Source organism: Castor canadensis, chromosome 11, assembly GCF_047511655.1.
Source record: "Castor canadensis chromosome 11, mCasCan1.hap1v2, whole genome shotgun sequence".
In the NCBI taxonomy this organism is placed as follows: Eukaryota; Metazoa; Chordata; class Mammalia; order Rodentia; family Castoridae; genus Castor; species Castor canadensis.
Window position 1 is genome coordinate 4,705,793 of NC_133396.1, and position 15,809 is coordinate 4,721,601.

Here is a 15,809-nt window from a genome sequence, read left to right on the forward strand (position 1 = left end):
CCTCTCCCACACATACTCCCTGTACTCCTGGCCAAGGGGACACTGGCCACCCAACTCCCACCCTGCATCCCAGCAGGGATGGCCATCCTGCCACCTCTGTAGGGCCTGCTCCCGCAGGGGCAACAGGAGGGTGCCTGGGAAGCCGCCATCTTCACATCCCTGCAGCCACCCGCCAAATGAGAACCAGCTGTTCCGATTACACAGAGCAGAGCAGAGCAGAAAGGGGCCCACGTGGCAGGAACACTCAACAACTCCTTCCAGGGGCGACCCAATGTCTCCCCAGCCTTCACCCTGCCTTGCCAGGCCCCGGAACTAGGGGATTTCATGGGACCCCAGTCTCCTCCCCCTGCCCACAGGGAGAAGGGCTGACAGCTGGCCCAGCTCCCAGCAACAGCACTGGAGACATTTTGGGAGGCCCCTCCCTCCAGTCTTCTTTCCTCCACATGCAATCACAGCTCTCATCTCTACAGTGATCAGAGCCTCCTTTAGAATGTGGGGGGCTGGGGGGAGCAGGGAGGACAGCAGGCCATCAGGGTTCAAGTCCCTAATGCCTGACCACCAGAACCACCGGCTTCCTGGCCACTACATTCTGTGGAAACCCTTCTCTAACTACAGCCACCCCTACTCCTTGGTGAACACAAAAGAGGGCAAAATCCTGCTTAGCTCAACAGTCCCAGAGGCCTGGGGGAAGGGGCAGTAAATGCCAGCAGAGTGGCAGCTGCGGCCAGGTAGGGGTAGTGTGGACTCCAGAGTACTCTTCTCAGGGGGACCTGCAACCAAGCGGTCACTATCCTACAGAGACTTGTGCCAGGGTGGCTAGAGCTTCTGATCTCTCTGGAATTTTGAATGCACACAAGGCAAAGGAAGCCGTGGGGAAAGACCATGCAGTACAGACCAACGAAATCACATCCACCATTCCCATTCAACCAGCCACAGGGTGCAGGGTCCTGAGCCAGGGAGCCAGGCAAGTGCCAGCCCTGGCCCCAACTTAGCACAGCTCTGACTCTCACTCAGCTAGCAACAGAGATGTCCCTGTGTGCAGTTGCCCAGGGGGCACTGGGGAAACTGCCTGCATACTTACATGGGCCACAAAGCCCAAAGTTCAGTGCTCAAGACTGACCGGGTCCTCACACAGCCTCCCAAGGCCTCCTCGCACAGCCTCCCAAGTCCACCTGGTCTACCCTGTGCTATAAGCACTGTCCAAGTCACCCCAAACAGCACACCTGTCCTGAGAGCTCTCCCCACCCACCTTGGAACAGGGGCTTCCAGGGGTCCTCAGCATTTGCCCCTTACAGCCAGGTGGGAGAGTAGACACTGGAAGGGTGAAGACCTTGACCCAGGTTTGCCCCAAGGAAGTAAGAAGATCCCTCCCTGGGAGTTCCAGTGAGGGTGGTATCCTCATTGGGAGAACCCCTCCTTGGGAAGCCCACACAGAGGCACCTCCCATTTGTCAACCATGCACCAAAGCAAGGGCTCCCTGACAGAGCTATGGTAGTCTCTGTACAGATGTGGTCACCAATTCCAGCCAGACCAACGCAGGTCCTCCCAGAACTGAAACCAGCCTATCTCTGAACACTCCTTCCTCCAACTGTGGGGCTCTTCCTCACCTTGGCCACCTACACAAAAGGCACACTCCCCATCTGCCACCCCCTCTCTCTTTCCTCACTTTGTGTCACTGCACGGCATGAGTCTCCACCACCACCGGACACACCCTAAATGACTGTTGTGTTCACTGGCTCTACTTCCTCTCAGGTGTTTGCACCTTAGTGCTCCCAAGCCCCGGTCCTGTGCTCTGAGAGCAGGGGCTGTCCCCACTGGTGAGGGACCTCAGGAAGATGGCTGTCAGTGAACATAGGGGCTGGAGTTGATCACAGAACATTCTAAGCACAGCAAGATGGTAGGGCACCCAACTACTCTGAGGAAACCAAGGATGTTGAGAAGGGCCATATCCACATAAGGAGGAGCCAACTCTGGCTTATGCTTGCCCCTAACAAGCACCTTTCCTCCTCAGAGGATCAGGTTCTCCAAAGCCAGCTTTGCTCCAGCCTCCCCCCAGAGCCTTCCTGGGCTCCATGCTGCCCAAACTCCCTCCACAGGCCACTGGTTTCAAGGACTATATTTGGATCCCTGGGAGCAGAGCTGGAGGTCGTGTACTCGTTACATCACCAACCTTACTAACTTACTAACAGTGGTATCACAAGTTTTAATGGTAGGCATGCAAAGAGAGAAATCCCACAAACAGGCCTCAGGAGCAGGGAAACACTGGTCTTCACCCCAATTCAGCCCAAGAGGTCCCACTTTCCTCTAAGGTTCTGTAGTGGCTTGTAAAATGGCCCCCAAAACAGACATGTCCCAGCGCTAACCCCCAGAACCAGTGGAGGTGACCTTGTTTGGATACAGGGTCTTTGGGATGTAATCAAGTCAAGGATCCTGAGAGAAAATGTCCTTGTAAAAGAATGGCAGAGGAAGATCTGAGAGCCAGCAGAGAAGCCTTGTGAAGATGGAGGTATCACTGGAGCGATGCAGCCTCAGCCCAGAAAGGTCTTCTCCTACCAGAACCTGGGAGAGGCAGGAGGACCCTCCGCTGGGTTGTCTGGAGGGTACCCAGCCCTGGTGCCACCTTGAATACAGCCTCTGGCCTCCAGAGCAGTGAGAGAAGAAGCATGTGTTGGTGTGTTGTTAAGCCATCCAGTTTTTTGTAACTTGTTATATAGTTACAGGCCACTGACGCAGGGATCATGGGAAAGATGAAGCCCTGGGCTACAAGGTCACCAGAGCCCATCCTCTGTACTGTCACCTCACTCTCCACCCAGCCCCAACCCTGCTTCCTCTGCACTCAGCAATGTCCAACCATAGCCTCACAGAAGTGTGGCCAAGGGTTCCATTACCGGTGCCTCCGAGAATCGCACTCGAGCATCTGCTGCCTCTGTGCCTCCCAGAATCGCACTCACCCCAGATGGTGAGGCATAGTAGGGGAACAACGTCGCTCTAGATTTACATAGGAACATTTGGCAATGGAACAAGATTAATGTCTAAGGCAGGCTTCATAAGAACACACCCCATGGGCCTCCCACAGAGGGTCCGTGAAGAGCACTCAGCCAGGAAGCATTAGGAGATGCTGTCAGGAGAGGGCCCCCCAGCATCTCCTCCCCACCAGGTCCTGTACCCACACACAGCCACCCCCTTTCCCAGTGAGAAGCCTCCTTGGAGATACAAAGACTGGGTAGAACCTGCCCCAAGACAGATGTCTCCACCTGACTTCTCCCCTTCCCTGCAACAGAGAGGCAGGGATGCCAATAAAAGTGTTCATGAGCCTGTCACTCTGCAGATCTGAGACTCCAAGGGACAGATCTTAGGGGCTGATAGAAGAATGGCCTTTCATGGAGCCTGTAAGGTCCTCTTCTGTCTGCAAGGAGTTAACACAAAGGGCAGGCCAGGGACCCCCCAGCAAGACACGTCAAACTGTGGACTGCTGCCCAGTTTCAAGCAAATACAGGGCCAGGTTGTCCTGGAAGGGTCCCCATACTGCCATGGGGAGGTAAGACAGTGCCACTCCCCAGGACAAAAAGAGCCACCTTTGCCCACCACCACCCTCTTCTGTGTCCCCCTCCAAAGCCAGGCTCAAACTTTGCTGTTTCCCTGGGCCTTCTCAGCCTCTACCCTCCTTAACTTGCACCAAAAGCCTAAAGATGAATCCTGCTGTTTGGCTCACTTCCAGGAACATATCCCAAGGAAGTAATCAGAAATACAGGAAGATTTAGGACTTTTGCATCAGCATTAACATCACAACGCTGGAACCCATTCCAGTTGACTTGGATTTTCTCAGCCCATATGCCAAAGGCCCGCAGTCATCAGAATCGTGTCCTGGAAGATGAGAAATGCTGAGAGAATTTAGTAAAAATAGCAGGACACAAGATGTACGCGAAGATCCCAAGTTCATGTCACACACATGTGCGGCTGGCATGCGTGCTCAAGCTCGCACCCTCACAGCAAATGACTATCTCGGGGTGGAGCTGTGGTGGGAGTTCTTCATCAGGCCTTCTCACCAAAGCTAAACATGAAACGCTAAGATTTTCAAGATCCTAAGACAACTGGCACTCTCAAAAAACGCACCGTGCTAAGAACAAGTTTGGAGACTTTTGTGCATGGTCCCAGGCCCACTCCTGTCTGGACCAACCTCTTTCCCAAAGCCTAGGCTTTGGGCACAGGCCTGTCCCTTAGCACCTAAGTCTCAGCTGCTACACAAAGAGGCCAGAGCAGCCTCCTTCCAGATGAAACCTTCCCAGAGACTGTGGGGGGCCAAATCAGGAGCAGCGTGGATCTGGGCCTATTTAGGGAGGAATGTGCCTCGCACAAGGGGCCATTGTTAAGGTCCAGCTCTGACCCAAGGCCGCACCAACCTCTCCCACATCCTGAAACCAGACTGAACACTTCCGGGTGCACAGAGCAGGCCTGGTGTGGGGAGGAGATATCAGAGGAGCCACAAAGCTCTGTCCAGCCTGGGACAACTGTCTTGCAAAGAAATGCTAGAGTCTAAAGTCAAAACAAGTTCTGATGAAGCCTCCTCAGGCAGGAGTCCCATGGAATTCTAGCACAGGCTGCAAGACACCCACCCTGCTGAGAGAGAGCAGCAGTCAAGTGGTGAAGACAGTGGCCACCTGGAAGCCAGGGTTTGGGATCCAGAGAACTGGGAGATGGTGTGAGTAATTAGGGAAGCAACCCCCTGTTGGGGCCCTGAGCCTACAGGAAAATCCACCCACAGCTAACAGCAGAAAATCTGCAGGGCCTCCAGAGTTAGTCTATGTGTGACTGACTAGCAACCTCCCCCGACTCAGCCACCACCAGGATTCTGTCTCCTTTGCAAACCAGGCCAGCCAGGATTCCTACTCTGTGCATGGGGGCAGGGCAGAGGCAAGGCCTTAGCCTTGGCGGAGCTCTAGGCGCCCCTACCTTCCTGCTTATCCAGCACTGAGACCCAACCTCCCACCCTGGGAAAGTCCAGTAAGCAGGGAAGGCAGAACAGAAAGTCGCATCCAATCACTGTGTTATTAAAATGACAGTCTTCAAAGAACAGGATCGGATGTCACAGAAGCAGGACTCAGTCTGGGGGTCAGGTGACTGGGCACCAACAGGGGGACAGTTCCAGGGAGGGGGACCTGAAAAGGCCCAGCTGCCTTCCAGAGCTGAAGGTGGATCTAGGCTACAGAGCTTGCTATGGCATGTGCCAACAACAGAAGACTCACACAGGACAGTGAAATCACCACAGTGATCTTAAGCCATAGTGTCCCCACTCTGCCCAGGCATATGCGACAGGCAGCACTCCATGCAGGTACAAGACACAGTAGCTGTGACTGTCAAGGGTCTAAGCACCCTCTGCTGAATGTGCAGCCACTGGAGGGCATCATGCTGGCACGTGGGTCAGACTTTGGTAGCCAAGGCCACACCAGCTTCAATGCGGCTGAGTGAACCACCTGACTTTCCATGGCCTGATTCTGCCTCCACTCAGAGCTCTTCCTGGTGGCCCAGCCTGCAGAAAGTAGGAAGGAGGTAACACTGTAGCCGTTCCTCCAATTGGTGCATTGACACCCCAGTTCCCTTCCCTAAGCGTTGGGACAACTCTGGGGACAGGGTCTGCAGTCCCCAGGACTCTGGGAGGCTGAGCTCCAGCTGCTGTCAACATACTGGACTCTGCTTCCTTTATTGACTTCCTTGGGGTCTCCTCCCCTTCAGCTCCTTGTCCCAAGACCTGCTTCTGGGGGTAGGCTCCTGGGTGGAGGCAGGGTGGCTGCTGGGCAGGTGGGGGCAGGTGTGGGACAGGGAGGAGGATGCAGATGGGTGCTGGAGAGAGATGTGTCTTCAGAAAGTTGGACAGCACAAAAGGAAGGGCTTAAAAATCGAAGCTTAGGAACAGAGTAGAGTGCCCTGGAAGGCAGTAAACAGCCTGGGGCTGTTAGCCTTGGGCACCCCACACCACAGAGGACCAGGTTGCTGTTTAACAAGAAGGATGAGGACAGAAGGCAAAGTCCAAATAAAGGTGGAGGAAGCCCTCTCTCCTTAGAAAGCCCCAGCCAAGGCTCTAGGAAAGAAAGAGAATATACTTCTGGCTTAGGATGGACCATCCTCCTCTGTCCCTCCCTCTCAACCCTCCCCAAGGACAGGCCTGGCTGTCCAGAAGCCAGAGCTACAGCTGAACAGAATGGCCCACTCCAGAGGGCTCCAGCTCCCGACTGGGAGGCCAGCACATGTGGGGTGATCTGCATGGCGACCCATGGTGGAAGCTAGGGCTTGGGGACATCATCCACACAGCCCTGTTCCTTGCATTTGATCACCTGCCTTTCAAGGCCCAGCCCAACCTCACCCAGTGTCCAGTCCATTTCCTCTGGACAAGGAAGAAAAAGCTGGACGCTTCCACCCAACTCTGAATGCAGGTACAGATAGTGTCCCTGGGAACTTTGATTCTGCTAAGGGGTCTCTGTATCTCAAAGAAGAACAGGGGAAGACAATCAGCCCAGAGTCAAGACTGTGTGGTCTTCCCTGCTTGCCTGATGAATTCAGATGACTTTAGAAGGAGGTTTCTTCCATTCTGACTGTAGCACCCCTGGGCCTGGAACACAGAGGCACTCAGGGTCTTTCTTGCCCACCATAGCCCCACCCAGGAGGCCAGGCTGGCTCTGGAATGACACAAGAACAAGCAGGTCTGAAATGTCACATGCCTGAGGCTGGATTACCCAGATGAGGCCAAGAGAAATAAACAAGTCCCTAACACACAAACACACACATTGGAGGAGAAATTCGTGCAGGGAATCCCAGTCCATGGGGCATTCAGCCTGCATCATTCTGTCCAGAAGCAGACTGGAAACCCCAGGTTGTCTCAAGGTAGGACGCTGTACAGTGGTGGGCAGCCCAGGGGTAGCTTTTGTCAACAGCTTGTTATGGGAACCCTACACCTTCTCTTGTTTTTTTTTATTGTTGTTGTTCTTTGTGTTTTATGGTTTTTGTTTTTGTGTTTTGCAGTACTGGGATTTGAACTCAGGGCCTCCACCTTGAGCCACTCCATCAGCCCTTTATCTGTGATGGGTTTTTTTGAGATAGGGTCTTGAAAATTATTTTCCCTGGCTGGCTTCAAACTGCGATCCTCCTGATCTCTGCCTCCTGAGTAGCTAGGATTGCAGGTGTGAGCCACCAGTGCCTGGCCTGGTATTTTTGTTTGTTCGTTTTTTTTCCTGCAGTACTGGAGGGGTTTGAACTCAGGGCCTTGCACATGCTACACAGGCACTCTACCACTTGAGCCACTCCTCCAATCCTGTTTGTTTTCCTGAAGATGGAACCTAGGACCTTTGGCATGTTAGGCAAACACTCTCCCACTGAGCTACACTGCCAGCCCTAGACCTCTACTTTCCCAACTCTTCCTGGAAAAAGCTCCAGCAACCTGGCAGCAAGGATGTGGGCTGGACCAGAACCTTCCCCAGCTAGACACAGTCTCATCTATCCAACGTGGACTAGAAGTCCTCTGGGATTCCTTTACAACAGCCTCCAGAATCTGCCTGGTGTCTGCAGAGGATACTGGTACCCCAAATGCAGTGCGGTGAATAGTGTCCACCCAAATAATACGTCTTTGCTCTACCTCCTGGGACCTGCAACTGAAACCTTGTTTGAGAAAGCATCTTTGCAGGTGTAATTAAGGATCTGAGACAGATCAACCTGGATCGGATGACAAAGGATAAAGACAGAGAGTAGGGGAGAGGCCACATGAAGACAGAAACAGAGAAGCCAGGCATGTGTCTGCAAACTGAGGATTGCCAACTACACCTACCGGAAGCAGAATGTGGTCCTCTAGAGGGACTAATTCTGCCAGCACCTTGATCTTGGACTCCTGGCCTTCACAACTGTGAGAGAGTATGTTGTGATTGTTGTAAGTCTCTCAGTTTGTGACACTTTGGTACAGCAGTCTCCGAAACAAATGCACCAGCAGAACAGGAGAGAAGGGAGGAGGGAACTGGGGATGCAGCTCTCAGTGATGGATGTGTACCTGACACGTGAGGCTCCAGGATCAGCACAGTGGAATAAGGGGGATAAGAAAAGAGGGGAGGGGAGAGAAGGAATGGAAAGGGGAGGGCAGGGGACGGTAGACAACAAAGAGAGGTCTTGAGCCTGCTGTGGCCATTCTGTTCCACTTCTTCAGCATTCTGTCCACTCTGAAGCCACCTCCCACCTCTCTTTCATCAGTCCTGCAAAGGGACATGGGTACCTTGGATGGGTCCAGCCTGGTGACATGGGTGCCCTGGATGGGCCTAGCCTGGCAAAAGGGTCATCAGCTCCCTGGACTCTCCCAACCCACAAGCTCCTACCAGCCTTCATGGTGGTAAGTGCTCTGCACCAGTGGCCTCTTCTGCTTCCTCCACCATTAAGGTGACCCTACACCCAGCCTACCTGGGAGGTTCCAAGCTCATCCCTGCTGTCCCACTGTAATCACTACCAGCTCCGCTTTCACTCCCAATGTCCCAGTGGACTCGCCTGAGACAGGAAGCACCCCCACCAGAGAAGGATCTTGGTTGAACATCCTCAGGTTCAGGCAGTGCCTGGAGGCCCATCATGCAGTCATGAGCAGTTTCTGAAACGAGAAGTCTGTTCACCCAGGGCAGAGCCAGGGCCTCATGATGCTCCAGGAGGCCCACCCTTGGCCCATCCCCCCAGAAGAAGCTCCAATATGGGGTGAAGGCCCTCTCTGTGCTGTTCCTGCCTCCCACCTCCTCCCACCTCAGACCCTGGTTCTGGTACCCCAGAGTCATTCTAAGAAGACTTTGAAAGTTGCGAGACTCCCTTTTCTCTTTACTAAATTACAGATATGGAAACAAGCACATCTGGAACGATCAGTTACTGGGATTGCTCTCTCCATAAAGAGCAGAAGGGGGAAATGGGGTTACAAGGCAGGGAAGAGGAGAGATGGCTCAGGTGGGGCTCCCAGGGCAGCTGGGGGAGCAAGAAGCCTGCTCTCCCCTCCCCGAAAACTGTGCAGAAGAAGTGGACCCTGCCTCTGGAGGGGGGTCTGGGTGTGGCTGGCCAGGGGGGAGGGGAGGGGATCAGATGACCTCTGGTCTCCTCAGGTCAAAGGTTCCCTGATAAATGGCAGCTGATGAAGGCAGAGGAGGGAACTCCTGGGAGGTGACTGACTTCAAAAGTTAAAACCACAGCCTGCAACTCCCGGGCCTCAAAGGTTAGAGATCCCAGAGGAGGAGGCTGGCTTTCCTGAACTTTAATCCGCCAACATCCTTGGGCAGCCCAGACACTCTGCCAGGGTCCTGTCTGGGGACAGAGAACTGAATCTCCGGGCTCTGGGTTAGAACACAGCCCCTTCCCTAAAAGACTCCCCAGCCACCTTCTCAACTCAGCTCTTCCTCCTCTGCCCACCATCCAGCAATGACCCTAGAGGGTCCACTGTTCCCTATACACCGCTCTTCCCATATCCAAGGCTCCCAAGCCAGGCCCTCCATGTAAGACAGCAGCCCAGACTTGTCTGCCACACACTGCCTGAACCCTAAGAAAGGTGTTGGCTCGTTTCTGCTCCTAGGCACCAGGCAAAGCTACCAGGCAGGGTCAGCTGCAGGTCCAGTTTCCTGGTCAACCTACTCCTTCCTTCTCTGTTCTCATCCAGTCACTGCACACACAGTGGCCATTCCTAATCTGCCCAGGCAGAGAAGCCCCACCCCCACCCCCACCCCATCCACCATAGGGGGAAATGTGAAAAGCACTTTAAAAATGCAAAAAAAAAAAAAAAAAAAAAAAGCCTAACACCAGGGGCCACTTGGCCCAGGTGGAGCCCTCCATTAATCACACAGGCCAGAGACGCCAGAGGGCCTGATGGGATGCTCCTGATCTCGGAGGCCAATATGAGATGTGGCCTAATTACAGGGGATGGTGACCCTGGGGAGCAGAGGTCAGGTTCCGGGCAGAGCAGCATCCAGGAGCCAGGCCCTCCCCAGGCCTCCTGAGCCAGAGGAGGGAGATGGGAGTCCAGCCCTCAATAACTAGACCCAAAGCTCACCAAGACAGGTAAAGGTGGGGACAGAGCCACAGTGAGTGCAGACCCAGTCAGATCTGCCTGGCTGGGGTTCTGCTGAATCTGAGTGTGGGGGAAACTTGGTCTCCACCCTCAAAGATATGAGAACTAAAAGTAGCAATGGGGGTCTGCTGTGTAGGCGAGGCCTCGGCTGGACCTGGGAAGATTCTGGAAGGGGCTGCCAAGGTGTGGTAGTCCCTCCAGGAGAGAGACTGCCCAGCAATTCCAAATAGCCCAGGGGTTGGGGGTGGGGTGTTGCTGAGCAGAGCCTGGGCTCCTCCTGCTGAGACCCCCTGGGTCTCCCCTCTTGGTCTAAAAAGCTCTTGAGAAACTCCATGAAGTCCCCTAGAACTTGACCTGCGGCCTTGGACCAGGCTCGAACCCCTGGGAACACCCCGAGAGCCACTGGCAGGCTGGGGTCTCCATACTTCAGACTCACAAGCTGCCCAGAGCCAGAGCTCAGAGGGACCCGCAGGGCAGCGGTCCTGGGAGAGCATCTGCCTCGGAGGGAGGTAAGGCTCTGGGAATGAGCAGGGTTGGGGTTGGGGGTGGGGTGTCAGTCTGCACAATGTCCTTCTACTGCAGCAGATGTGTGAGGCAGCTGGAATCTGTCCACAGCAATGATGAGCGTCCAGCCCTCAGCTCTGTTCACACTAACCCAGTGTGAATGACAAGGATCCTCTGCCCACCCACCTTGGGCCCTGCACCAACCAGGGGGCTGCAGGAGACAAGAGCAAAGAGAAAGGGTTCCTCTGGCACAAGACAGCGTCCTCCCAAGATGCAGTCACTCAAAAGCAGCAGAGATCCTCATCAGACAAGGAGCCAATGGTCACTCATGTCACACAACTTGGAATGGCCAAGCCTGCTGGCTGGGGTTGCCACCCCAGTGTTCACACTAAGCCTAGAACACTGCTCCCCCTAAGACAGCTGTGTGGCAGCCTGTGCAGCAGCCCTGAAGAGGTATTTCCAAGGCTCAGAACCTGTGAGTATGACCTTAGTTGGGAATAGAATCTCTGCAAATGTCACTAGTGATCTTGAGATGAGACCATCCTGGGTTTAGTAAGTATCCTTATAAGAAACAGAAAAGAAGACAAAGACACAGAGAAGATGATCAAGGGAAGATGGAGCAGAGGTTGCGGGGACATGTCTACACACCAAGGCTCACAAGGATTGCCAGGAGCCATCAGGAGCTAACAGGGTGATCTAGAACTGACACTCCCCTCAGAGTATCCAGAAGGAATCTGCCCTGCAGACACCTGGAGAGTGGACTTCGGGCCTCCAGAGCTGTTTCAAACTCCTAGTTTGTGTTGTGACAGGCCTAGCATTCCCTGCTGCCAAACCTTCTGCCAAAACCCGAAGCCTCCGGGACTGATTGCACTGTCCTCAGATTCTCCACATCTCACACATCCATCCATTCTGCTCATCTGTCACCCTCAGCGCCCACTCAGTCCCGGCTTCCAGGCAGCAAACAGTGTATTCCTTTCTCTCTGGGTGTTTGTTCTTTGAGCTTCTGAGCACTCAGCTGGCCCACACCGAAGGCTTTAGGAAAATCCCCTCTCCTGGGCAAGGTGGCCACTGTGACGCCAGCACCTGCAGAGGCGTGACCCACCTTCTCCATGTCCCTTTGCAGTGGCTTCCTTTTGCCTGAATTTTCTTTCCAAGAGAGAAAGTATAGTGCCAGTCTCCCAGGCAGGTGGGGGGGACCTCCTTGGTCACCTGCCTGCTGGGCACAGGTGGGCAGGTACTACCTGTCTCGGGCCACATAATATCAACAAACGACTCTGCCATTCTAGTGAAAGAAGGACATACTGGAAGAGCTGTTTGTAATAAATTCAAAGCCTGGGTGCCAGAGAGCTAGCTGGCTGGCTGGACCAGAGACTCAGAGCAGGCAGTTCAGCCCCCAACCTCTGACCTGCCCGCAGGCCAGGAGGTGCTGAGCCTGCCACTCACTACCTCCTGCATTCCCATCTTAACAGGCCCTCAGGCTGCTGGTCCCCTTCCAGTAGGGGACATGGGACAGAAAGAGGAGTACTCCCCTCACCCCAACCCCAGACTACCCAGGAGCCACTGCCTAAGCAGGGACTGACCCACCAGTCTGAAGCCCCACTATAGGAGATGTGGGGAGCATGAGACCGCAAGTGGGGCCATCCTTTTCTCAACTAAAAATGGAAGAGGTCAGCCACATGGTCCTCCACTCCATGTGGAAGGATCAGGGAACTGTGCAAACGGCCAAGAGCTGAGGGCACTGCTGGGTGTGGCACAGGAGTCACAAGGGCCATCCACACCCCAACCTGGGCCAGCCACATGAGCCCTCTGGTCTCAGTTTCCTGGTGAAGAACAGAAGAGCTGGAATGAAAGGTCCCTTCCACCATGGACAAGGAGACTCCAAGCTCTCCCCCCAGCTCCAAAGCAATCTCATTCCTGAACCAACAAGGTCCAGCAACTCCTAACACCCTCACGGCCAAAGCTACATACAGTGGCCACATGCCTGAAGCTGTGACTCCTGGCTGCCTGCTCCTCCGGGCAAAGCCGACTAGCTCCACTCAGCATCCCGACTCGGGAAAGATCTAGCCGGGTCTTGGGCACCCTGGCCTTTGCACCAACCAGGGGCCTTTACTTCCCAGGTCTCTGCATTCTCGTCTTTCAGACAGAACCAGAGGTGAATGTACGTGTTATTTATTTATTTATTTTTGACAGTGAACTTAAAAAAAAAATCTGTTGCTCTTTTTTCCTGACTTATAACAATTTAGACAGAAGGCAAAAAATGTGCCAAACACAGAAAAACAAAGGGGAAAATAATCTACAAATCTACCATCCAGATAACCACTGTCGATATCTTGTCTGATGGAAGTGCGTGTCTGTACTTTTTTTGGCTCCACTGGGGTTTGAATTCAGGGCCTCAAAGTTGCTAGGCAGGCACTCCACCAGTCCTTTCTTATGATGGGTATTTTCAAGATAAGTGCTTGGGACTAGCTTCGAACCTCTATCCTCCGATCTCTGCCTCCTGAATAGCTAGGATTACAGGCGTGCACCATCAGCATCCCTCTGTCTGTGTGTTTTTCAGGCCAGCTCACACAACAGCACAACGGCACCGCCTTGTGCTTTCTCTGTGGAGCGTGATGTGGCCAGGGCCTCACACGTTCCTGGGCCCATGCTCTGGACTCCTTTACTGTCCTCAAGTCTGGATTCCAGATCAGCCATTCCCAGCTTGGACTGTCCACCAGAATCTTGTTAAAAAATAGACTGCTGGGCTGGGGGTGTGGCTCAAGTGCTAGAGTTTGCCTAGTGAGTGTGAAGCCAAGAGTTCAATCTCCAGTATCAGCAAAAAGAATAAAAAATAAATACATGGAAAGAAAAACAGACCACTGGCTCCTACCTTCTTGTGTTCTGGTTCTGGGCACCCCAATATGTACCTGCAGGGTGGCAGGTATGGACCCCTGCCCTCCAGTGGGCTCACAAGCCTCCCTCCACCACCAGCCACCTGTAAGAAGGAAGCTCCATGTGCCACACACCCTAGAGGCAGCCCTGCCAGGGACCTGAGAGCTGCCAGCTCAGCAGTCAGCCCTGCCCCCACATTCTCAGCAGTCACCCAAGGATAATGTCCAGCCTCAGGTGCCACCACTTAGCTGAAGGACACATAGAACTCAGTCACCTGCAGGCACTAGTGAGGACAAAGGGGTGTGTAGGGTCACAAGGTCTCAAAACTTGCCCAGTACCTACACTGTATTACCTTAGAGAGAAGGTCCCACAACTGGAGCCAGGAAAAGCCATTAAAAAAAAAAAACAAAAAAAAAAAAACAGCTGCATGCACCCTGCTACAGGTAACTTGCAGAAGAACACCCTTCTCCCAACCTGCAGGAGAGTGTCTGCTCTGGGCCACCTTCCTCCTCTTCCCTGGGGGCAGGGGAGTGGAAAGGAGCCAGGCTTGCTCATCACTGGCCTCTCTGAGCAAGAGGCTCCCAGTCTTGAATGCACTGAATCTCTAAGAGTCAATGTTCACTGAGTGCTCATCATACCCTCACTCAATACTCACAACCACCAGGAGACAGTTACCCTTGTGCCCAGTTTACAGATGGGAGTCGCCCAGCACCATGGGGTGGGCAACAGTGGAGCCGAACTGGAGCCCTGCACTCTACCCATACACTAGCCTGGCCCTCTAAAAATCAGGTTCCCAAAGCCAAGAGCCCCACTCCCTCCTGTTTCGCAGATAAGACCCTAGCTGGAGATGAGCTGGGTTTGACTGGGGCAGAAGTTACCCCATCTGACCCCAGATCCGAGATCCTGACTTGTCCACCCTGGCCACTGACAAGTGCCCTGACATTTCCATCACACCCAAGCAGGATCAGTTATTAGGAGAGGCAAAGATAAGTCCCTGTGAGGTGGCACCAGGCAAGAGCAGGTGTCAGCATCTGGTGCAGGTAGGGACGACATGAGCCCGCCTGCCTGGTCTCAACAGTAGGGTCTCCCTGCTGGGCTCTCTGGAGAGGAGGGAAAGGGGCCTCGCCTATAAGGTAGGTGCACTCACACCTGTAATCCTAGCTACTTGGGAGGCTGAGGTCCAGAGGATTGCAGTTCAAGGCTATCTGGGGACAAATAGTTCTCAAGACCCCATTTCCAAAATAACCACAGCAAAATGGACTAGAGGTGTGGCTCAAGCAGTAGAGCGCCTGTTGCTTTGCAACTGAATTCAAACCCCAGTCCCACCAAAAATATAAATAAATACAGTAGGTGAAGAGTGAAAGGAGTGGAAGAAAATGGTTATGAAAAATGCCAAGGAGAAGCTTGGTCAGAGGAGAAGCCCGAGAGCAACAGGGGAACAGCTGGAAGGGCAAGTACTTGGGGCAGAGACAAAGAATGCAAGAGAGAGAGAGAAGGGAGGCAGATCCCAGACAGCTGGCTGCAGGGCAGCTGTTTGCTGGAGCCTGGCTTCATCACTTAAATTTTAGGGGAAAAAAAAAAAAAAATTTTAGGGGAGAGGTAAATGTTTGAGAGCCCCACCCCAGCCTGACCTCCCTGTGGCTGCTGCCAAGCACTGGGGAAGGGCTGCTCCCTCACCAGTGTCCCTATCCTGCCACCCTCCCCCCAGCTACCCCAAAGGTTTCCCTGGGCCAGCAGTTGGGGGTGGGGACAGCCACCTGGCAGGAAGGGGATGAGACCCTCCACTCTCTTTTACACTGGGCATGCAAGGTTCAAATCAATAATCTCCTCCCTACCCCCAAGGGACCCCAGAATTTCTTCTGTAGTTTAGATAAAGAGAAAAGCAGTCCATCTCGAGGTTTCCCAAAGGTGGCCAGGGCATAGAGCTCACCACTGCACACCTACACCTGCCCTGCTACACCATGGCTGAGTCAATATGCCTGGTCCCTCTCCCACCTGGGCTATCTCACCACCTGGTTCCTCTCAGCTCCCTGGGCCTCTTTGGCGGGGAGACCCTCCTCTCCTGTGCCTCCCACCCCATGGTCACCCCATGGTCCCACTGAAGTGAGAAGACTTCTGCCTGGAGCAGCCCACCCCCACTCCTGCTTCAGGGCATTGTGCCAGGGTGTGGGCACACAGCAACTTCTGCACACACAAGTCTGTGGAAATGGCAAGGGAAATTGGTGCTTCATTTTGCTGAAAAGGGAAAAAAAAAAAAAAAAAAAAACCCAAACCCAGCTACTTTCTAGAGCCTGATATTTAATGGGGGACCACAGGCAAGGGACAGCAGAGCACTCGGCTCCTGCAGGCCTGGATTGGAGCCAGGAAAACTTGT

The 15,809-nt window shown here is 53.8% G+C and overlaps 1 protein-coding gene across 4 annotated transcripts in view; it reads right to left on the minus strand.

Moving 5' to 3' along the window:
* Septin9 (septin 9) overlaps window positions 1-15,809 on the minus strand; it is a 153,372-nt gene that overhangs the window by 72,173 nt on the left and 65,390 nt on the right. The window lies entirely within an intron of this gene.